Source organism: Pecten maximus, chromosome 7 (assembly GCF_902652985.1).
Source record: "Pecten maximus chromosome 7, xPecMax1.1, whole genome shotgun sequence".
Taxonomy (NCBI): Eukaryota; Metazoa; Mollusca; class Bivalvia; order Pectinida; family Pectinidae; genus Pecten; species Pecten maximus.
The window spans coordinates 22,862,706-22,888,109 of NC_047021.1; the positions used below are offsets into that span (position 1 = coordinate 22,862,706).

Genomic DNA, 25,404 nt, shown 5'->3' on the forward strand with positions numbered 1-25,404 from the left:
TATGTGAGATGTTTTGTTGCCATGTGAGATGTTTTGTTGCCATGTGAGATGTTTTGTTGCCATGTGAGATGTTTTGTTGCTATGTGAGATGTTTTGTTGCTATGTGAGATGTTTTGTTGCCAAGTGAGATGTTTTGTTGCTATGTGAGATGTTTTGTTGCCATGTGAGATGTTTTGTTGCTAGGTAAGGTATTTTGTTACAGTTTAAGAGATTTGTTCTTAAGAGATTTGTTGCTGTGAAAGAGATTTGCTACAGTGTAGATGTGTTGTTTTGTAAGAGATATTTGGTTGTGTAAGATTTTTTTTGTTTTTCCTTGGTACCAAAATAAAAAAATATTTGTAAAAATACAGAGCATATAACAGTGACCTATATAGAAATAACCTTATATGTTATATTGGCTCTAAAATGTCAAATGACACCAGATTTGTCTGACATTATGTAAATGACCAAGGATATCACCGCATGTTTAACTGAAACGTGTACTGGTTTGACCTCTATGAGATGTTGTACCAGTCTTGTACAAATGTACCAAATTTATGTTTTATGCATAAAAAAATCTACATTTTATGAGGAAATTGACCGCACAATAAACATGAAAAGATATGACTCATCTGTATTTAAACGCTGACCAGTAATGTGACCTATTTTGAGGTGACATCTGTAACACTATGATGATCTGTATAATAGTTGAGTGATTAGCTGGTGCTAAGTGGACAATGCATCATTTGGTCATTAATGAAACCACAAGCCTAACAGCTCTGCTTTGTTTAGCATCATGCTGAACAGCCCTGTGGTCACATACATGTTATATTAATGACATCTTTATACAGAAGTTGGTGGGAGGTTACAGTTCTAGATTTTATTTATGAAAATTCTGTTTATGAATCATGGACATAGCCTTTTATGTGAGTTGTTTTACATTTCCATAGGTCAATGTCTTCCTGATTACCGTGACAACGTGTTAGAGAGAGAGGTCACAGAGATAATACTGAGATAAAGAAGGTGTGATCATGCTATTTGGTAAAGGATGTTAAATCATCTCATTGTTTATGGACACTAAGGTGTGTTAGATTCCAACAGAAAGCATAATGCCCGAATCAGTTAAAAAATAAAGCCCAGGTTTATTAAGTTGTGTATGGGCAAAGAAAACGGACTTTACAACTAGGACAGGGGTGTCTGTTTAGGATATTTATAACGGGGTGTCTGTTTAGGATAATCATGACAGGGGTGTCTGTTTGGGATATTTATGACAGGGGTTTCTGTTTAGGATAATTATGACAGGGGTGTCTGTTTAGGATAATTATGACAGGGGTGTCTGTTTAGGATAATTATGACATGGGTGTCTGTTTAGGATAATTATGTGACAGGGGTGTCTGTTTAGGATAGTTACGACAGGGGTGTTGGTTTAGAATAATTACAGTGTCTGTTATACAGGTCCAGTTTATCCCCATTCAGCTTCTGTTTAACAACCAGATTTAGGATATTACCTGTGACAGGTGCCCTGCCCAGAATGACCACAGCTGACCACAGCTGACCACACTTATACAGCTAGGAATCCCTCTTCCTGTCCACACCACTGGTCACATGAATACAATATATTAGAGCTGTCCTCTCCATTCATCTATTTCCTACACATACAAGTACAATTACAAGGTGAGGGAAAATACACTCATTCACCAATGTCTTGTCAGTTTATACCTACATCTCATAGCCACCTGACATCACATAGCCATCCTGTATCTCATACCTTATCTGGGTCTCATAGCAGACATACACTTCAAAGTTTACCTACATCTCATATTGACCTAAATCTCATACCTTACCTGAGTCTCATATTGACCTAAATCTCATAGCTTACCTGAGTCTCATATTGACCTAAATCTCATAGCTTACCTGTGTCTCATATTGACCTAAATCTCACACCTTACCTGTGTCTCATATTGACCTAAATCTCATAGCTTACCTGTGTCTCATATTGACCTAAATCTCATACCTTACCTGTGTCTCATATTGACCTAAATCTCATAGCTTACCTACATCTTATGATGTACCTGTAACTCGTAGCTGGCCTGCATCTCATAACTGACCTACATATGATAGCTGACCTACATTTCATAGCTTACCTACATCTCACAACACATAGCTCACAATAAACTCACCAATATCTTATAACCTGTAGCTCATATCTAACTCGCACTTATCTTACCAACATCTCACAACTTACCTATCCACATAAAATTAATTACCTACATGTAATACATACCTTAAACAACTTCTGATTGAAAACAATTGATAATCATGGCATTCTAAACCATCCCCTGTATCAAATAAAAATGCAAATGTCTTGTTGAATTCAAACTTTCATAAAAAATGAATAAGATGGTTTAGATTTTTCTAACCAGTTTGTGGCGTGACGTGTTTTGGTTACTGAGCCTGTGGTCAGTGGTTTTAAGCCTACAACAAAACCCTTCTACAGTAGGAGAGGCTTAGTATAAATGTCACTTTTTGGGACATTGACATGTTTAGCTCTGGGTTTTTAGGTACAAATAAAACAAAATTATGATAAATACAAATATTATTTATAAGAATGTCTGTTTTTTTCTCTCGAATGCTAATACAATATTTATATGGAAGGTCTATGTATATTATTATATAAACAAGTCCATTTTTCTACATTCTCCTTTCAAGAGTTCCTATGTTATACTAATGCCTGTAGATCAAGTATTTATCATGGAAATTAAAAACAAATTATGAGTAATCCGAGCCATGTCTCATCAAACCTACCCTGTAGAGACAGTTATAGGCCTGTTCATTGTCTCTCAGTGACACAGAGGTCAAGGTCACCTCACTCAGTATCAAAGATGTACCAAAGGAAAATATAGAGGTCAAGATTATATCATATGTCCATATAAAGGTCAAAGTTGTATTAAATGTCAATACAAGGTCAAGGTTAAAATCCTGTTGAAATTTGCCTGGACGTCGGTACAGACGTACATAACATATAACTATAAATGCATTATAACTATAAATGCATTACTAAATAAAGTCAACCGACTTTTTTATTTGCGTGAGAGATCAATGAACTTATTCTAAATATATTTCTAGTTATTGACATTTTGACTTCAAAGCCTGCATGCACACACAAACACCATTGTTTTTGTAGTGTAAGGAAACATGATATTCACCATTTTGGCTTAATTTCGATAAAAACCTTCTCATATTTCAAGATTTCATTTGAAAATGTGAATGGTTTTTAGATTTGGCGGGATATTTTGCTGGTTGTAATTGACTACCTTGGTGTTCTGCTAGGAGATATCTATATATATATCTAGGTGTTATTGCCTTTATTTTTTAATAAGGATCAATTTTCTTTTCTTATCTTTAGAAAAAGCAAAGATTAATTCCGTAATATTTTCAACTAATAATTTGAGATAATATCCGGTGTGACCCGAGTAATAAATCAGCTGACCAATCAGATCAGTTTGATATCGGTGAGTTGACTATGAGTGATTAGCTCAGAATGGGTGTTTGTTGTCCACTGCCCGACCCTGGAGGTGTTGGGTACATTATTGTGGTTATTACGCTTGGCTCGTAAACAACAACACTAACCGGACAGATTACATGCGCTCCAGTACAGGTGTTTAAGGGGACACACCTCATCTATTCTACTGTACTTTCCTTTACGTTGACACACTTTGTGTTTGTGCAAATATTATTCCCCATTTAGTTTTTATAATGTCACCGCTGGGGTAATTTTCACACACAAATTACCCCATAGATTTTTTTTCCAACATGACGTCAAATTCAATTTGAAAATCTATGTTTGATATTTTCTGTAATGACTATATGTAATGTATTTAAAATTGAACATACAAATTTGAAATCTGTGAAAATTTAGAATTTTGATATCAAAGTGCAAATGTGATATTACTGGAATATATGATATTGAATTAAAGATGTAACTGGTATCCGTGTGGTGGTATGGGTCCAGTCCTATTATTGAGGACAAAACTGATCACCTGGTGGGGAACTGATTATGTGAATTCTGACTTAATTGTCCTGAAACACTTAACTCTACACAGATGTTGAAACTACTTTAGATTAAGATTTAAACATGAGTTAAATGAACCATTTCACACCGATTAGACTGATAACCAAATTTTTGTCACATAATAGCACCTGGTGGCTTTGACAGTGACAGATTGTTCCCTTTTATTTGGTGACTGTTACGACTTCAGAATGATGAATAACCCTGATTGGCGATTGATTCTGGTTTAAATTTGATCAGTGGAAGTCGTCTAGGGGAGGTCCAAACACCATTAGATTTGGTAGTTGTGTAGGTAGGTGAAGGATCTATGTCCAGGCGCAATTACCATTTCTGGTGGTGATGTGAGGGGAAGGTGCAGGCTCCATTAGGTGTGGTGGTGGTGATGTGAGGGGAGATGCCACTCGAATGGTGCAGGCTCCAATAGGTGTGGTGGTGTGAGGGAAGGTGCAGGCTCCAATAGGTGTGGTGGTGTGAGGGAAGGTGCAGGCTCCAATAGGTGTGGCGGTGTGAGGGAATGTGCTGGCTCCAATAGGTGTGGTGGTGGTGAGGGAAGGTGCAGGCTCCAATAGGTGTGGTGGTGTGAGGGAAGGTGCAGGCTCCAATAGGTGTGGTGGTGTGAGGGAAGGTGCAGGCTCCAATAGGTGTGGTGGTGTGAGGGAAGGTGCAGGCTCCAATAGGTGTGGTGGTGTGAGGGAAGGTGCAGGCTCCAATAGGTGTGGTGGTGAGGGAAGGTGCAGGCTCCAATAGGTGTGGTGGTGTGAGGGAAGGTGCAGGCTCCAATAGGTGTGGCGGTGTGAGGGAAGGTGCTGGCTCCAATAGGTGTGGTGGTGGTGAGGGAAGGTGCAGGCTCCAATAGGTGTGGTGGTGTGAGGGAAGGTGTAGCTCCAATAGGTGTGGTGGTGTGAGGGAAGGTGCAGGCTCCAATAGGTGTGGCGGTGTGAGGGAAGGTGCAGGCTCCAATAGGTGTGGTGGTGTGAGGGAAGGTGCAGGCTCCAATAGGTGTGGTGGTGAGGGAAGGTGCAGGCTCCAATAGGTGTGGCGGTGTGAGGAAGGTGCAGGCTCCAATAGGTGTGGTGGTGAGGGAAGGTGCAGGCTCCAATAGGTGTGGTGGTGTGAAGGAAGGTGCAGGCTCCAATAGGTGTGGTGGTGAGGGAAGGTGCAGGCTCCAATAGGTGTGGTGGTGTGAAGGAAGGTGCAGGCTCCAATAGGTGTGGCGGTGTGAGGGAGGGTGCAGGCTCCAATAGGTTTGGTGGTGTGAGGGAAGGTGCAGGCTCCAATAGGTGTGGTGGTGGTGAGGGAAGGTGCAGCCTCCAATAGGTGTGGTGGTGTGAGGGAAGGTGCAGGCTCCAATAGGTGTGGCGGTGTGAGGGAAGGTGCAGCCTCCAATAGGTTTGGTGGTGTGAGGGAAGGTGCAGGCTCAAATAGGTGTGGTGGTGAGGGAAGGTGCAGGCTCCAATAGGTGTGACGGTGTGAGGAAGGTGCAGGCTCCAATAGGTGTGGTGGTGTGAGGGAAGGTGTAGCTCCAATAGGCGTGGCAGTGTGAGGGAAGGTGCAGGCTCCAATAGGTGTGGTGGTGTGAGGGAAGGTGTAGCTCCAATAGGTGTGGCAGTGTGGAAGGTGCAGGCTCCAATAGGTGTGGTGGTGTGAGGGAAGGTGCAGGCTCCAATAGGTGTGGTGGTGGTGAGGGAAGGTGCAGGCTCCAATAGGTGTGGCGGTGTGAGGAAGGTGCAGGCTCCAATAGGTGTGGTGGTGTGAGGGAAGGTGCAGGCTCCAATAGGTGTGGTGGTGGTGATGTGAGGGGAGATGCCACTCGAATAGTGTGTGGTAGTGGTTTGAGGGAAGGTGCAGGCTCCCAATTTGTGTGGTGGTGGTCGTGTGAGGCTAAGTAGCTACAACAGGTGTGGTGGTGTGAGGAAAAGGTGTAGGCTCAAATAAGTATGGTGTTGGCATGGGGAGGTGCATGCACCATTAGGATAGGTGGTTGTGTTGGGGAATGCATGCACCATTCCGTCAGGTGGAGTTTTGGGAGGTTCCTTTAGGTGTGATTGGGTGTGTGGGAGTTATAGGCTGCATCAACTGGTGGTGATGTGGGGAGGTCCAGACACCATTCGGTCCAGTGGTGATGTGGGGAGGTCCAGACATCATTCGGTCCAGTGGTGATGTGGGGAGGTCCAGACACCATTCGGTCCAGAGGTGGTGTGGGGAGGTCCAGACACCATTCGGTCCAGAGGTGGTGTGGGGAGGTCCAGACACCATTCGGTCCAGTGGTGATGTGGGGAGGTCCAGACACCATTCGGTCCAGTGGTGATGTGGGGAGGTCCAGACACCATTCGGTCCAGTGGTGATGTGGGGAGGTCCAGACACCATTCGGTCCAGTGGTGATGTGGGGAGGTCCAGACACCATTCGGTCCAGAGGTGGTGTGGGGAGGTCCAGACACCATTCGGTCCAGAGGTGGTGTGGGGAGGTCCAGACACCATTCGGTCCAGAGGTGGTGTGGGGAGGTCCAGACACCATTCGGTCCAGAGGTGGTGTGGGGTGGTCCAGACACCATTCGGTCCAGAGGTGGTGTGGGGAGGTCCAGACACCATTCGGTCCAGAGGTGGTGTGGGGAGGTCCAGACACCATTCGGTCCAGAGGTGGTGTGGGGAGGTCCAGACACCATTCAGTCCAGAGGTGGTGTGGGGAGGTCTAGACACCATTCGGTTCAGTGGTGGTGTGGGAAGGTCCAGACACCATTCGGTCCAGAGGTGGTGTGGGGAGGTCCAGACACCATTCGGTCCAGAGGTGGTGTGGGGAGGTCCAGACACCATTCGGTCCAGTGGTGGTGTGGGGAGGTCCAGACACCATTTGGTCCAGAGGTGGTGTGGGGAGGTCCAGACACCATTCGGTCCAGTGGTGGTGTGGGGAGGTCCAGACACCATTCGGTCCAGAGGTGGTGTGGGGAGGTCCAGACACCATTCGGTCCAGAGGTGGTGTGTGGAGGTCCAGACACCATTCGGTCCAGAGGTGGTGTGGGGAGGTCCAAGCTCCATAATTGGGGTGGTGAGGAGGGAGTGGCTTGGCTCCACTGGTGGTATGTAGAGAGGAACAGGTGCTTCATTTAAAATGGAGGTGTAGACTTGAATGTGAGAAATATCTAACTTTGTTTACTTACATTTGATGGTGTATAGAATGGTGTGTATATTCCTTTGGGGGACTGTTATGTAAACGGGTCATACTCAATTACAGACTTACATGTACACACATAAAACATTGCCCTTCCTTCTAATCTACAGAAAAATACCAGGAAAATGTAATGAATCCCAGGTTTGTCCTTATCTTCTGTCAAAGTTATGTGTCAGAAATGTTTTAGTTAATGACCTAGGTTACACTGTCTCCAGGGTAACGTGTCCAGTCAGTTTAACTTCTTATTTCACACTGGTCACTCAGTGTAAGTTTAATCTGACACTCGCAATTATATAAAGAGGCTGACTGTCTTCGATCATGTGCCTTTGAATGTGAGATATTGCAGTCTGTACGTTTTTAATTAGGTCATCTGATTAATATAGGCATTTGATTCAGTAATTTCAGCCTTAAATCTTAGAATCATGCATTTAATGATAACATATAATGAGGTATGAAATTTTTAAATAAAATATTTTATCATGAGAAATCGCCATGTTTGAGGTTTTATCTGGTTGACCGAGACAGGATATGCAAAAATCTAGGGAGTAGTATGTATACTGGGTGTGGTTAATGGTTGTACCTAGATCAGGGGTGTCTTGTACTACGTGTAGTCGTATGTCTATGCACACACACACACACATTGTCTTAGTACCTACTGCGGAACTTGTCTGAGTAAAAATGTAGCCGTTAATTTATTTTACATCACATCCCACCACTAGTGTTTAACAGTGTTATCAATAATCATGCACTTTTCTCTGTTTGTTTTTTGGCACGAGATCAACTTTCGTATTGCCACCCTGTCTTGAACTTGTTAATTAGCTGATGAAACACCCACTGATAAGCAATATCAATAAACGTAAAAAAAACCTTCAAATTAATCCGCTGACTGTATCCCTGTATCAGCAATTTGTACCTACATAGTCTCACAATTACAGAACGTCATAAAAATCATTTTCATTAGATAGAGTCCTAATCATGGAGCTGAAGTGTAATGAATTCAGTTCTCATTTACATCATAGCTATTGATGCTTCAGCTTGTCTGCGTACATAGCTACGATTGTGGATAATTTTGTTTATTTTTTCTAAAGTAGCCAGTTTCTATCTAGCTGAGTGAGCTAGGATTCCACACCGCACAGAGGTAATAGTATCCATTCTCCATTGTAATAATGTGCACAAACTTCTTTCATTGGCAAATTACAGAGAGCCTTTGCTTCCTGTGTCTATGGAAGCCTTTGAAATACTACAGATGTGAAGTTTTGGTAGTTGTTTTAATGCTATCCTGGGCATTGTTGATGGTAGGAGATTTGGCCCATGTCTGTGGTAGGTTAGCCGGCCTGGGTCGTTGAGCCACTTTTACAGGTAGGTAATAGACAAGAGAACATTGAAATGTAACAAAGTTTGAAGTTTTATATACTCTGTGATCAACCCCGAGTACCATCACTAATGATTGTGGTCGAGTGGATTATGTTTTCTGATTGCAATCAAATACTTGGCGTGAGACAGACAGAGATTTTATCAATTTTCTTTTACATAAGCCCACTTATCTTTGGTCTTAGTATGAAATACAATGCTCCTCTCACCTTGATTTCAGTCCCATGGTTTATCATTAACTAAAAAACTTGTGTTTTTATTGATACTTGAAAGGGGTCGCGCTGAACTTGATCACTTTGACCGGGTTTTGTGTCTTGATATTGACCAGCACACCTGGCCCGACCTGACCTCTGACATGTAGAATATAGGTTAGTCTAGGATCTGTCGACCTGTAACATCGGTAGACGGTTGGTTTGATGGACCTGTCATTGGTAGACTAGGATTGATCGACCTGACATCGGTAGACTGTAGGATTGACCGACCTGACATCGGTAGACTGTAGGATTGATCGATCTGACATCGGTAGACTGTAGGATTGATCGACCTGACATTGGTAGACTAGGTTTGATCGACCAGTGGTCGACCGGACACTGGTCGGCTGTGGGATCTTTTGACCTGACCTGTAACACTGGTCGGCTGTGGGATCTTTTGACCTGACCTGTAACACTGGTCGGCTGTGGGATCTTTTGACGTGACCTGTAACACTGGTCGGCTGTGGGATCTTTTGACGTGACCTGTAACACTGGTCGGCTGTGGGATCTTTTGACGTGACCTGTTACATTGGTCGGCTGTGGGATCTTTTGACGTGACCTGTAACACTGGTCGGCTGTGGGATCTTTTGACGTGACCTGTAACACTGGTCGGCTGTGGGATCTTTTGACCTGACCTGTTACATTGGTCGGCTGTAGGATTTTTTGACCTGACCTGTAACACTGGTCGGCTGTGGGATCTTTTGACGTGACCTGTAACACTGGTCGGCTGTGGGATCTTTTGACGTGACCTGTAACACTGGTCGGCTGTGGGATCTTTTGACCTGACCTGTAACACTGGTCGGCTGTGGGATCTTTTGACGTGACCTGTAACACTGGTCGGCTGTGGGATCTTTTGACGTGACCTGTAACACTGGTCGGCTGTGGGATCTTTTGACCTGACCTGTAACACTGGTCGGCTGATCTCCTAGAGGCTCCACTGTTATAGACAGCTAGAATCTGTTGTTGTTGTTGACCTTTATGTTATTCACTATACCAGGTGTTCCCAACAGATTGTGATTCACAATAGTAATAGCAATTTCACTTTTTTAAGTTATTCAGAAAACTATTTCTATTGATATTACATTGACAAAACATTGAGACTATACACTTGTCCTGCAGAACTAGCTATGAACCACCTGTGTGTGATCATGGTGGCTGGTGATTTATATACTTACCACATAATTACCATACTTTCTGATTTTCACTGATTATTTTCAAATATTTTCATCTGTTGGCATATAACTGCATCAGGTTTGAAAGATAACAGGAGAAGGATATTAGCTAAGGTGATGGTTACAATACCAAGTATAGCTTCAAGGCAGTTCTATTAAAGGGCTTTTCAATGCTTTGTGCATATAACTGGATTTTTATCTGGAAACGATTTATGGGACATCTCACTCTTAAGTAATTTAGTCCCTGCTGAGAAGTTTATAGGTGATATTAGGAGTGCTATACGCCTGCTCCAACTCATAAGTGCATGATGGGTCGGAAATAAAACCACTATCACATATTGCAGAATACATATACAATTCTACTTGTTATTTTTATCAGACCAGTCTTTGTTGAAGCGGATTACCTCCCTTTATTACCCTGTAAACTTTGAACAACAGACCCTTTCCTGTGTGTTTTCTCTTAATGATCAAATATATTGTCACCCTGACCCAACAATAAATATAAAACATTATCAGATGTAATTGAACAAGTTGCCATGGTACCTTATTTAGGTGATCATTCTCGCTATTCCTCGGCTACTTCTCGGCTATTCCTCGGCTACTTCTCGGCTATTCCTCGGCTACTTCTCGGCTATTCCTCGGCTACTTCTCGGCTATTCCTCGGCTACTTCTCAGCTATTCCCCGGCTACTTCTCAGCTATTCCCCGGCTACTTCTCAGCTATTCCTCAGCTACTTCTCAGCTATTCCCCGGCTACTTCTCCGCTATTCCTCGGCTACTTCTCCGCTATTCCTCGGCTACTTCTCGGCTATTCCTCGGCTACTTCTCAGCTATTCCCCGGCTACTTCTCAGCTATTCCTCAGCTACTTCTCAGCTATTCCCCGGCTACTTCTCAGCTATTCCTCGGCTACTTCTCGGCTATTCCTCGGCTACTTCTCGGCTATTCCCCGGCTACTTCTCAGCTATTCCTCGGCTACTTCTCCGCTATTCCTCGGCTACTTCTCCGCTATTCCTCGGCTACTTCTCCGCTATTCCTCGGCTACTTCTCCGCTATTCCTCGGCTACTTCTCAGCTATTCCTCGGCTACTTCTCGGCTATTCCCCGGCTACTTCTCAGCTATTCCTCGGCTACTTCTCCGCTATTCCTCGGCTACTTCTCGGCTATTCCCCGGCTACTTCTCAGCTATTCCCCGGCTACTTCTCAGCTATTCCTCGGCTACTTCTCCGCTATTCCTCGGCTACTTCTCAGCTATTCCTCGGCTACTTCTCCGCTATTCCTCGGCTACTTCTCGGCTATTCCCCGGCTACTTCTCGGCTATTCCCCGGCTACTTCTCAGCTATTCCTCGGCTATTTCTCCGCTATTCCTCGGCTACTTCTTGGCTATTCCCCGGCTACTTCTCGGCTATTCCCCGGCTACTTCTTGGCTATTCCCCGGCTACTTCTCCGCTATTCCTCGGCTACTTCTCAGCTATTCCTCGGCTACTTCTCCGCTATTCCTCGGCTACTTCTTGGCTATTCCCCGGCTACTTCTCCGCTATTCCTCGGCTACTTCTCAGCTATTCCTCGGCTACTTCTCCGCTATTCCCCGGCTACTTCTTGGCTATTCCCCGGCTACTTCTCCGCTATTCCTCGGCTACTTCTCAGCTATTCCTCGGCTACTTCTTGGCTATTCCCCGGCTACTTCTCCGCTATTCCTCGGCTACTTCTCAGCTATTCCTCGGCTACTTCTCAGCTATTCCTCGGCTACTTCTCGGCTATTCCCCGGCTACTTCTTGGCTATTCCTCAGCTACTTCTCTGCAACCCATTGGCTACCCCTCGGCTACTTGGCTATTCCTTGGCTATTTTCCGCATCATTACCTACAATGACTTTTGTAGAACTTTATTAGGGTTTCTATCACAAAATCATTCTGTAATAGGTCTCTCTTTGGTCAATGGCTGGTCAGTGACTGTTATGGAGGCAGTAACTGTTGCAACTAGTCATGTATTTGGTAACCAATGTTTATTTTTGAAGGTTCGCAGGACATGATTTCTCGCAACCTTCTTGGTATCGAAGGTACTGCTAGGACTGAGGTTTCGACACTTTAGCTTGATACTAAGGTGTCAGACATTAATATCACATTTAGTTACCTGTATATTCAGAAATCCGAGTGTACTTTCCGAGTTTGCCGCACGCGCAATATTCGCAGTCTATATATTCGGGCTAATTTGATCAGCGACTCGTGGATGTTCCTACAAATGTTTAAAGCTATATTGCAATATTAAATCACAGACGCTTAATTTAGGTCATACACTTAACTAACTGCTGTTGATAAGTTTAATTTGGCAATTGGTTTGGCCCAGTACTCATGAGGCAGAGTGTCGCGTAGTTCATTGGATTCCTGTAAAAAAAATATTTAAGTTCCATGGACGAGTTGACATCGTAAGTTGTATATAAAGGTCAAAGTGATGACCATTTACTAGCTAAAAATTAAGGTCCATAGAAAAAATGAGGTTGGACCATTAGTCCCTGTGATTCGAAGTTAAGGACATGAGTTCGTAACGTTTTTAGTTGGAACAGAAGTTTGAGGGACATAGTTTAGACTTTAGTCTGTTGAGAAGGTCAGGTAATGAGGTGGCCTATTTAGCCTGCTCAATCAGAAGTCATGAGGACTGAGGTTGGAAACCATTATCTATTCAGAATACATATACAATCTACGTTGATTTTTAGTCTGTATCAGAGTCTGTTGAACGGTGACCTTCCTCTTATATTCAGAAGTTGAAAGACAGGGACCTTTCCTTGTTGTTCTCATATGATCAAAATAGTTGGACCCTTTCATATATAAAAGTTCTTAGAATGAGGATTGAAAGTTTTCATGGTACCTATTAGGTGATCATTCTGCTATTCCTCAGGGAGACTTAGAATTCTGCTATTCCTCGGTAATTCTCCGCATATTACCGCTCTTCTGCCCTTTTAATCTCGGCTACTGGTCCGCAGTGACCCTTTTAGGCTAGATATCCGGTGAATTCTGCCTTAGTCACTCGAGACTTCTCGCTATTCCTCGGCTACTTCTCGGCTATTCCTCAGCTACTTCTCAGCTATTCCTCGGCTACTTCTCGGCTATTCCTCAGCTACTTCTCGGCTATTCCTCGGCTAATTCTCCGCTATTCCTCGGCTACTTCTCAGCTATTCCTCGGCTACTTCTCCGCTATTCCTCGGCTACTTCTCCGCTATTCCTCGGCTACTTCTCAGCTATTCCTCGGCTACTTCTCAGCTATTCCCCGGCTACTTCTCAGCTATTCCTCGGCTACTTCTCAGCTATTCCTCGGCTACTTCTTGGCTATTCCCCGGCTACTTCTCAGCTATTCCTCGGCTACTTCTCAGCTATTCCTCGGCTACTTCTCAGCTATTCCCCGGCTACTTCTCAGCTATTCCTCGGCTACTTCTCAGCTATTCCTCGGCTACTTCTTGGCTATTCCTCGGCTACTTCTCAGCTATTCCTCGGCTACTTCTCGGCTATTCCCCGGCTACTTCTTGGCTATTCCTCGGCTACTTCTCTGCAACCCCTTGGCTACCCCTCGGCTACTTGGCTATTCCTTGGCTATTTTCCGCATCATTACCTACAATGACTTTTGTAGAACTTTATTAGGGTTCCTATCACAAAATCATTCTGTAATAGGTCTCTCTTTGGTCAATGGCTGGTCAGTGACTGTTATGGAGGCAGTAACTGTTGCAACTAGTCATGTATTTGGTAACCAATGTTTATTTTTGAAGGTTCGCAGGACATGAGGTTTGACCTTTTTAGTCTGTATATCAGAAGGTCCAAAGGACATGAGGTTTGACCATTTTAGTCTGTATATCAGAAGGTCCATAGGACATGAGGTTGGACCTTTTTAGTCTGTATATCAGAAGGTCCAAAGGACATGAGGTTGGACCTTTTTAGTCTGTATATCAGAAGGTCCAAAGGACATGAGGTTTGACCATTTTAGTCTGTATATCAGAAGGTCTGTAGGACATGAGGTTGGACCATTTTAGTCTGTATATCAGAAGGTCTGTAGGACATGAGGTTGGACCTTTTTAGTCTGTATATCAGAAGGTCTGTAGGACATGAGGTTGGACCTTTTTAGTCTGTATATCAGAAGGTCTGTAGGACATGAGGTTGGACCTTTTCAGTCTGTATATCAGAAGGTCTGTAGGACATGAGGTTGGACCTTTTCAGTCTGTATATCAGAAGGTCTGTAGGACATGAGGTTGGACCATTTTAGTCTGTATATCAGAAGGTCTGTAGGACATGAGGTTGGACCTTTTCAGTCTGTATATCAGAAGGTCTGTAGGACATGAGGTTGGTCCATTTTAGTCTGTATATCAGAAGGTCTGTAGGACATGAGGTTGGACCTTTTCAGTCTGTATATCAGAAGGTCTGTAGGACATGAGGTTGGACCTTTTCAGTCTGTATATCAGAAGGTCTGTAGGACATGAGGTTGGACCATTTTAGTCTGTATATCAGAAGGTCTGTAGGACATGAGGTTGGACCTTTTCAGTCTGTATATCAGAAGGTCTGTAGGACATGAGGTTGGACCTTTTTATTCTGTATATCAGAAGGTCTATAGGACATGAAACTGGATCCTTTTTGACTCTTTTAAATACAGGAGACTGTATATCAATGGTAGGGACATGTAACAGGACCCTTTTTAGACTACAGAAGAGTAGGGATACCAGGGGTAGGACCCTTTTTAGACTACAGAAGAGTAGGGACACCAGGGGTAGGACCCTTTTTAGACTACAGAAGAGTAGGGACATGTGACAGGACCCTTTTTAGACTACAGAAGAGTAGGGACACCAGGGGTAGGACCCTTTTTAGACTACAGAAGAGTAGGGACACCAGGGTAGGACCCTTTTTAGACTACAGAAGAGTAGGGACATGTGACAGGACCCTTTTTAGACTACAGAAGAGTAGGGACACCAGGGGTAGGACCCTTTTTAGACTACAGAAGAGTAGGGACACCAGGGTAGGACCCTTTTTAGACTACAGAAGAGTAGGGACATGTGACAGGACCCTTTTTAGACTACAGAAGAGTAGGGACACCAGGGGTAGGACCCTTTTTAGACTACAGAAGAGAGAGGTTACTAACCCAACTGGAGAACCTACAGACTTGAGCTGTCTCTGCACTGTTACAGCTGACTACAGCATATGATACAAATTCCTTCCTCTATGATACATTGGAGATAGCAGGTTCTTTATCCGTGTATCTCAGGCTGCCCTACATTCTGGACGAATTTCACACGAAGACAGACTAGTTCCACCTGAAAACGGCCATCAGGTAATTGATGCAGATCTTGCCCCACACATTTGGTAGTGTTGGGATTGTCCTAGCACACCTCCAGTTGGCCTACCTGGACCCTGAGCCTCCTTTCAACACCTGATAGGGTATCTACTTCAGTCACAGATGATTCGCTCCCTATCTGGCTATCTACACCCTCCAGTGTGCACATGTATGTAGCAGACATTGGCCGAGCCAAGAGACATTTCTGTCTGTTAATCATCTCTGGTAGTTTTCTTATTTAAGGAAAAAAAGAGAACATTTTAATTATCTGACATACTATCACACGGAAGGCGTGTTTCCGCAGACTTAATTTACTGGTCCTGGTTCTGTACTAGAATTCTATCTGATTCCTCGTCTAGATCTTATTTAGTTTGGCTGTGGAATGACTGATAATGTTATAACAATAGCGGCACCACATTGTTTGTTTTGAAATCTCAAATAAAGTTATTCAAGTAGTTCACTCATTCCTAATAAAAACACAATTTAAGAAAATTACAATAACACTAAAAACTGACTTTTTAGTATGGATTTTGAACTGACGAACACTTTCTGTGCAAGACCAATTTAAAACAAGATCTTGAAAGTCTAAGAGTCCTTAGCCCGGCTTCATTCCCTAGCTGAAGGAAATTCCTTTAATTCACAATCTTCATAGTAAATCATAAGGAAATTCCTTTAATTCACAATCTTCATAGTAAATCATAAGAAAATTTTTAAATGTTCATTAACTAAGATTTTTTCCTTAAATCAAATCAGGTTTTCCTCTGGATAATTTCCCTAAGAAAGGACTATTAACGAAACAGAGGCTGGATTCTGTATCTGTCAAAACTCTGGTATTGAGTCATAATAATGGTCATTTTTTATCCAACAAACATAAAAGATTAATTTTCTGGTTTTGTTTTGTTGGTAGAAGTTGGTCTGATGGGATTATGAATGTTTTCCAGGGGATGGCGTGTTTACATTGTAGTTACTGACGGGTTGTGTGTTGATGTTCCTCACTGAATATGTACGTACTTGTGGTACAGCTCCCTCAAACTAGTCCATAAACCTGAGTCTGAGATTAATGAGCAGATAATCCCTAAAAAACATTGGCGGCACATCCTGTACCCAACAGCCGGGCGAACCGTCACATCCTGTACCCAACAGCCGGGCCAACCGGCACATCCTGTACCCAACAGCCGGGCCAACCGGCACATCCTGTACCCAACAGCCGGGCCAACCGTTACAACCTCTCACTGAGCTTCTTGCTAATTATGACACTTTTCTCTGGTAGAGACCTTTTACCAACACTTGCTACAAAGACCTGAAAATGTTGACTTTTTGCATGCAAGAATTTCGGTAAATGGACATTTAAAAGACTGACATTTAGTAGACAAGAATGCTGGTATATTTACATGAAGTTGCTGACTTTTTGTACCTGAGGATTTTGGTATACTGGCATTCATCAGGTCCATTTCTGTCTCTCTACATAATCAGGTTTTGTTTCAACTTCCTATGAATTTTTTATTTTGAGCTAATTAAGATGGCGCTGAAGCTCTGATCAATGCAACAGATGATGAATATCACTGTTTTTATTTCACACTTTTGATTTGTATCACCATATGGTTTAGTTCCAAACTAGATTTCTGTCTTTTTTTCATTTCTTGCTTAGTTTTTCATTCACTGCTAATTATATGATATTTTTGGAGATGTTGTTCTATCTGATGGTCCGAACATATATATCTGATAGACTGCTGGAAGCTGCATGTTACACACTGATACGAAGACTACAGTGTCTCTCAACTGCATGGTGTGTGAGATGAGTAAAGTAAATGTTTATCATTGGGTACAAACACACACTGGCCGAGTCAGTATGAAGGCATGGAGTCAGTATGAAGGCATCGTGGGCCATGGTAAATGCTGTCTAATTGGTTGACGTATATACTGTTAGTTTGATAAGTGAGAGTGGTTGATCACCCCTCCAGTTAGGATGAAGTGTAAACTGTATACAGATTACAGACTTCAACTTTTACGAGGCAGAGAATACAAAGTATTCATAAAAACCAAATCAAAATCAGAAAGCTGTCTTGAAATATGTCATTCATGTTACGCTGTTGTCAGAATAAATGCCTCTAGTGTTTCAAATGCTGTTGATAATTTTTGAAAAGTGCCTGGTAAATTTGAAGGAAGTTTTTGCATGCCATTAAATAAAATTGACTAGTTTCAGTGATGATCGCCTATTACAGAACTTTGGAACATTAAAATGTCATGTTGAATGTGCTGACCAGTGTTACTCACTGAACTGCTATGTGTGCAGACCTTCTAAATATGTTTCATGGCAGAGATATTTCATTGACAGAGACATTTAGAAATGCATGGCCTTTTACAGTTGTAGTTTGGTGTTTGTTCATGCTTTACCTACATTGAAAGGTCATTGTTAAAACATGTTTATCAGCCATTCAAAAGTTATAAATTGGCTTTGCACATTGGTGCAGTTGGTGGGATGTTTTTGTGGCCTGGTGATTGCTGGGATGTATGTATTATTAGCCTTCACTTCCACATACCAATCTCTGATAAATCACCAAATCTCGACATTTTAACACTTCTGCAAAACAAATCTATATCAAGTTGTAAAATTAAAGGTTTGATTTGTGAAATGAGAAAATTTGTAACCCTCTGAACAATGGAGTTTTCATGATAAAGAATACTAAATGTTAGACATTCAAATATCATTTTCACTCTTCATATGATAACATTTACGTTACTATGGAAACAGGATTTGGTCAACTAGCAACACATAAAATATGGGATTAAGTGATAAAAAATGTCTGACACATTCTTCTTGTGTGGTTTATAGATTATTTTTTAATGTTTCAAAAAGGGTTTTTCATTGTAGGGATTTGAGTACACTTTACACATTGAACATTGTAGGGATTTGAGAGTACTGAATCTACACAATGAACATTGTAGGGATTTGAGAGTACTGAATCTACACATTGAACATTGTAGGGATTAGAGAGTACTGAATCTACATATTGAACATTGTAAGGATTTGAGAGTACTGAATCTACACATTGAACATTGTAGGGATTTGAGATTTCTGAATCTACACATTGAACATTGTAGGGATTTGAGATTTCTGAATCTACACATTGAACATTGTAGGGATTTGAGATTTCTGAATCTACACATTGAACATTGTAGGGATTAGAGAGTACTGAATCTACACATTGAACATTGTAGGGATTAGAGAGTACTGAATCTACATATTGAACATTGTAAGGATTTGAGAGTACTGAATCTACACATTGAACATTGTAGGGATTTGAGATTTCTGAATCTACACATTGAACATTGTAGGGATTTGAGAGTTCTGAATCTACACATTGAACATTATAACTTGAGGGAGTTTACATAATATTATATAGTAGGTTTATTTTTAAAATCTCTTGTTTTCCTTTGACTTTGTTAAAGGTTCTATTCCTGTCAGTGCGGCTATAATAGTATGTAGCTTCTGTCGCCAGTGTTCTATACTGGGGGTCTAGTCTATGGTAATTACCTACCCCTATCACTCAGAGATACCATCACTGATACCGACTGTTGTTGAACAAATCTTACAACTTTTCATTGACTTTGGGATCAGGCACTAGATACTTACATGAGGTAACAGACACACTGAGCTTGGTGCATTCACCGAAATAGTTTTAAAACAATGTTAGTGGGTGTTTATAAAACGGTATGTAGGTCTGTGTGAGGACAGCTGTACAGCACACCACCCTTTATAAATGGAACAATGTTTTATTTCGTCCTTGTCTGAACTTTTCCCCACCAGTTCTAGATAGTATATGGAAATATCTCCAATGACTCCAATACAAGTTTTGTCATTTGAAACCTACTTGTATGTTCATGTGTGACCTCTATAGTCAGGTTAGATCTTGGTAAGCAGATGTGTCCTTTATAGGCAGGTATATACTTTATAAGCAGGTTAAACCTTTGTATACAGGTGTGTCCTTTATAGGCAGGTTAATCTTTATATTGCATTTTTGCCAGTGAAATGAAGAAAATTATCAAACTGATCAGTAATTAGCAGTGAAAATATCAGATTTTGCAGTGAAAATACAAGTTTTGCAGTGAAAATACAAGTCTTTTTGTTTTTGACCAATCAGAGTGAACCTTTTATTCACCTCATTGAAACTTGCCAATTTTTCCAATTGAAGCGAAGAGAGATAGATTGGTTATTTTGCTGTATTTCTGAAATATTCAGACTGGTTTTTGACAAAATACTCACTTGACATTATATTTTCGTGCACAAATTCTCGGATAACAGCAGAAAATGCTTAAATTGTACTGATCAGTCATTTCAAAATGGCATCATCTATTTGATGTGGAGTAACGTCACAAAGAGACAAGGTCTTGAATTATGTAACTAATTCCTGCCCTTTTTGACACAATTAATTTTTCTATGATTTTATTTTAGTTTTTTAGCATAAAAATGCAACAAAAAGAAAATTAAATTGTTTCCCTTTGACTATAACATATATTTCACTCGTATGACAGAATATATCAATATTTTTCACTTGTTTGTATGACTATATATCAATATCGTTCTTCGCACTTGTGAAAATACTGATATTCTGTCATACTCGTGAAACATTCAATATCCTCTAAATACTTGTAGTGTGGACAGGAATTTCCACACAGGTGTGGAAACAAGTCTATTGTAATAGAGTATTAACATCCTTCAATTTATCAAACTCCATTTAAAATTTAGATTTAAGTATAATTGATGTACAGACATTAAAAATTAAAATTTATTAATGAATACCAATGTTAATAATCTGAAGTGAATGTTTAATTATGATGTGAACAACAGTTCAATATAAGGGTTGGGAAAATTTTACAGATGAGGTCAGAGGAACATCAAGTATTTAGGATACGAGAATTCTCCCGATAAACTCCAGCATCTGAAATTCTAATCACTGGTGTTATCATAACCTTCATAACAGGTAAACCTGATGTAACATCATTTAAATACAAATCAAACTCACTGATTATAATTTCTTACCTGTCTTTTTTATGAGATATTTGAGCCATCGATGACGTGTTTCTGACACCAGTCATCCACAGGTATATCTTTTACCTGTACACCTGCAGCTAGTTTTTATTCAAATATTTTCTTTAAATGTATAACACAACTATTTCTGAAAACAATTAATTCTTGTTTTATATAAAATGAAGCATGCTTTTTGATTTCGTTATCAATAATCAGATTGCTGTAAGTTAACCTACTGGTCTTGGAGTGGCTAGTTTTACTAAGTAGGGTGGTCAGATGGCCAGATATCCGACAGCAGGTAAATTAAGGACACAGTGTTGTTGGCTAAATCTCCTATACATTTTTGGATTCTCTCAGGAGGACGTATGTTTATGCTGATTATTTACATACATTTTCAGACACGTTTAACTGTTTTAATTCCCATTTCTTCTGGACTAAATACAAAAGAACACTCGACTGTATAGGGTTAGAACAAGCATTGTCTTGGTACAAAAGTGTCACACGGATACCAGTCGGATACCAGTCGGTAGCTGTTACGGAGCTTGACCATTGGTTATTTTGTGGTCAGGCCAATGATGGGGTAATCACAGCCGTAGGGCCTGCTCATAGAGAAAGGGAAAACATCAGATTTACTGAATATCAACAGCTGTAATCTAAACACATAAACAGAGTTTTAAAACATGAATGGTTTGCAAACGGATTGGACCGCCAAAGACGTGTGAATTATCCTGATCCTTCAATGAACTTTTATTGTCCATTATGAATGAACTACAAGGAAACCAAGACCATTCATTTACTATGTTAAAAATAACAGTCATTCCTGTTTGAAGACCTTGGAATAAAATCCCTATAAATCATATGGACTTAGAATAAAAAAAAATTTAAACACTGTGCATGCTCCGTGATAAAAATATCAAGATATAGGTAATATCATCATTGTCCCTTGAATCACCCTTTAAGTTGGCCTGTTTAAAGCTGCCTAGAAGATTATGAGGCTGCTAATTTCACAAATACTTGATACTTGTGTTGTTGGATTGCATTTTATGTCAGTGGGCCAAGAAACTTTCATGAAATATGTGATGTTTTTTTTAACTAGACATTTTGATCTGATGAATTTTAGACTCTGTGTCTACCATCCCTCTAGAACGTGTATATCCTCAGAAAATTGTATAAATCTATCTAGAGGCAGTTCAATGATTAATTTCTCTGTGTCCAGTTCTCTGGTCAGTTCTGTGGTCAAAGATTTGGTGGTGATTACCAGAGCTATCTTTTCATTGGAACAGTGATAATCGGTTACAGTGACAGATGGATTAAGAAATCTCCTGATGATTAATTTCACCATATCCATCATACTGTCATTACTCTGACCACATGTCTGTTTAAGCTCTTTATTCCAAAGTTCTCCTGTATTCTCTATCCACTGGTCACCCCTTCCTTCACTATCTCTACGTCCCATTCTCTACTTTTACTCTCTATCCTTCTGCTCTATCTGTTCTCTCTTCATATTTTCCTCCTCTCTACATTCCCCATATCCCTGTTTCCTTTTCTTCTCTGTTTTCTATCTTACCTCCCTTCTATATCATCTCTCTACCTTTCCATCTCTATCCTATCCCCTACCTTCCCCTATGTCTTTATCAAGGTCACCAGGTCTTTGGCCACTATCTATCCATATCTTTTTCACTCACCTCTGTTTATACAAATGTCTCAAATACATTTCAACTTTGTTTTTTTAATTGTCCCCCGGTTTGCTGGACATTTTGATGTGAAATGGACCAGGAGACTTTGATGGAGAGATAGGTAGACTGTGACAATGAGGTTGACTGTTACCCAACTTTGTAATGATGACTTTTGTAAAAAGGGTTCTGATTGGTTAGTTTTATTTGTTCATTTAATGATAGGATAAAAGTAATTTTCATCACATACATTGTGTAGAGCTCAATTTTGTTCTTAGGGTTTTGAAACTGTTCATCAATTCATTTAATTTATTTGTTTGGTTGAAGTAGAAGTTATTTGAAAGCTGTAGTTCATATAGTACGTTTGTAGAGCACTTCAGATTCCATCTCTTACATGCGGGTGTTGCTAGATGTAGAAAACCATTCTTTAATGTCTTCTGAAGAGTTTTTTAATTGTTTGTAGGTCAGAGAGGAGATATAACATTTTTAAGTCTTCGTACAATAGTACTTTTGTGTGAGAATCTACAGAAACTATAAACTGCCAATAAAGTGATGGCAGAACATGGCTGGCTCCATTAACGCTGTGTTCATATGACTGTGTGTTTAAAACATCAGGAGGGTTTGAGGAAGGGCCAGCCAGAAACGTAGGGTACTTTGTAAGGTGGAGGTAGAGGTAGGCCGGAAGGGCCAGCCAGGAACCTAGGGTACTCTGTAGGGTGGAGGTAGAGGTAGGCCGGAAGGGCCAGCCAGGAACCTAGGGTACTCTGTAGGGTGGAGGTAGAGGTAGGCCGGAAGGGCCAGCCAGGAACCTAGGGTACTCTGTAGGGTGGAGGTAGAGGTAGGCCGGAAGGGCCAGCCAGGAACCTAGGGTACTCTGTAGGGTGGAGGTAGAGGTAGGCCGGAAGGGCCAGCCAGGAACCTAGGGTACTCTGTAGGGTGGAGGTAGAAGTAGGCCGGAAGGGCCAGCCAGGAACCTAGGGTACTCTGTAGGGTGGAGGTAGAGGTAGGCCGGAAGGGCCAGCCAGGAACCTAGGGTACTCTGTAGGGTGGAGGTAGAGGTAGGCTGGAAGGGCCAGCCAGGAACCTAGGGTACTCTGTAGGGTGGAGGTAGAGAACCTAGGGTACTCTGTAGAGTGGAGGTAGAGGTTGGCTGGAAGGGCCAGCCAGGAACCTAGGGTACTCTGTAGGGTGGAGGTAGAGGTAGGCCGGAAGGGCCAGCCAGGAACCTAGGGTACTCTGTAGGGTGGAGGTAGAGGTAGGCCGGAAGGGCCAGCCAGGAACCTAGGGTACTCTGTAGGGTGGAGGTAGAGGTAGGCTGGGTACTCATTTGATATCCATGAGGCAGTCAAGGTTTACATTTGTATGTTGGGTATCAGGCAGGTGGTCAGTAGGTCATTTATTGGGGAAATGTTTTTGAGACTTTAACACTGGTACATTGTGTTAATAGTGGACTTTAGTTCTAATACAGAAGGATTTCACACCTAGACTTTGTATAAGTACTTAAAATCTTTAATGATATGGGATAAACTCAGGAAACAGATGTATCTTGTGTATCATTAGTAAATAATTCTCATAAAAAATGGGAATGGCTTTTTGAGTAATGGCCCATCTCCTGAACTTTATGGTTATCCAGATCTTAACACTACAGCAGAGTCCACAGTCCTTGTCTTAACTAGGTTGGGTGGAGTCAACAGAGCTCCTTTATAACCAGTTAGACTGAAACTAAATTGACCATTTTCACTGTTCTGTTTTGTCTTGAGAAAAGGAAGCAGGTTTCTTGGGTAAGGTTTGTTGTGATATTGAAGATACAGCAAGTTGGTTGTGACGCTAGTTTCTTGGATTGTTGATATGTGGGGATACAGCACCCAAATACGCCAGCAAAAGTACAGAACATTCCCCTAACCAGCATAACAAGCTTCCTTTCTACACAGATCAATCATGAGCAGATTGGTGATTGGACAAAAAAAAAGACAACATCGGCCAATCAATACTAGTCAAGTGATCAGTTCCATTTGATTCCACTTTGATAAAAACAGGGGTCAGATGCTCCCAGATGGGGGAGAGAGTTTGACAGAAAGAGAGGGTTCAGAATGTTCATTGATAATCTGTTGACAGAGGGCCTTGAGGGCATACCTATCCATCAACTATTCCAATTCTCTGTTTGTATGAAAGAAGCGGAAAACACAAAGTGGAGTTCAAATAAAATATCAATAACTTTGTATACGGAATGACTTTACCTTGCTGCATCCCACAAAACATAGGTAGAATAGTTTCAAAACTTTCATGTTAATCTTGGTAAGCCAGTACAAAGTGTAAAACTGATTGATCTATCACGCAGATATGTACATTGTTTTGTTTGCCTTTTAACTTTCCTACCTACAAAAGATGTACAACAGTGAATTACCTATCTGAGGTAAATTATCTATATTTTCACCAGCAGTTGTTGCACCTTAAACTATAATGCTCCAATCAGGCTCCGAGAGGTTAGACCAAGTCCCTCAGTAGTGGCACCAAACAGGCTGTCTTGTATGTAAATATCTATATCAACATTTTTAACCTCAGGAAAAAACAAAAACAGCTACCAGTACATGCTCTTTATGAACCCGTTTTGTCTTATTTCGGTGAAAAAAAAGGGGACTAAATTTAGCTTCTCTTTTGTATAACTTTTTGTTTAAAAAAATTACCGCTTCTTTCATTCATTCATCTTGCATCACTTTGTAGTCTTAGAGTAGATCTGTGTGATATCATTTTCAAACTACAGCAATTTTCGAGCAAAGGGAGGAGTAGATGTATAAAGGAGCTGGTACATTTTCGGCAAATTTTAATGGAATGTCGGACATAGACGTAAATCATATAGGGATTTATGACTTTAGGGGGAAGGGTTTTTGAATGGAGTGTGACCAACTGTAGATAGATGTGGAATGATGACCGAGTTTGAGTGATGTTCCTATAGCCATGCAGTAGTCCATACAACATGGTTAAACCACACATCCTATAAGGATTTTCATGTTATCTATTAAAGCTGAAGACATAGATTTAATGTCAAAATGACTATAAAGCATGGTATAAAGTTGTTTTATTATACAAAAAAATTAGAGTTGAGTATCATTGTTTGGTGATGTTTACATGGGAGATTGGCCAACAGGTGGTTTCACTGGTAGAAGAACTGGTTCACGGAAAACATTTATAAATAATGGCAGGAGAGATACAAAGGGCTGGTGGCACCAAAAACCACACAGTTGTATTTTGTATATCATTCGTATGCTCGAGTTTGACATCTATTTCGAGTTTGACATCAAGTTTGTATGCTTTAGTGAGGTTGATCCAATATTAATGTTGCCATGTTGTGTTTGGTCTGTATGGAACAGGTGCTCAAACCTACTTCCTCACAGT

The 25,404-nt window shown here is 41.2% G+C and overlaps 1 protein-coding gene across 4 annotated transcripts in view; it reads left to right on the forward strand.

The window, feature by feature from the left end:
• The window catches only part of LOC117331939 (A disintegrin and metalloproteinase with thrombospondin motifs 9-like), a 163,340-nt gene that overhangs the window by 50,022 nt on the left and 87,914 nt on the right, over positions 1–25,404 (forward strand). The window lies entirely within an intron of this gene.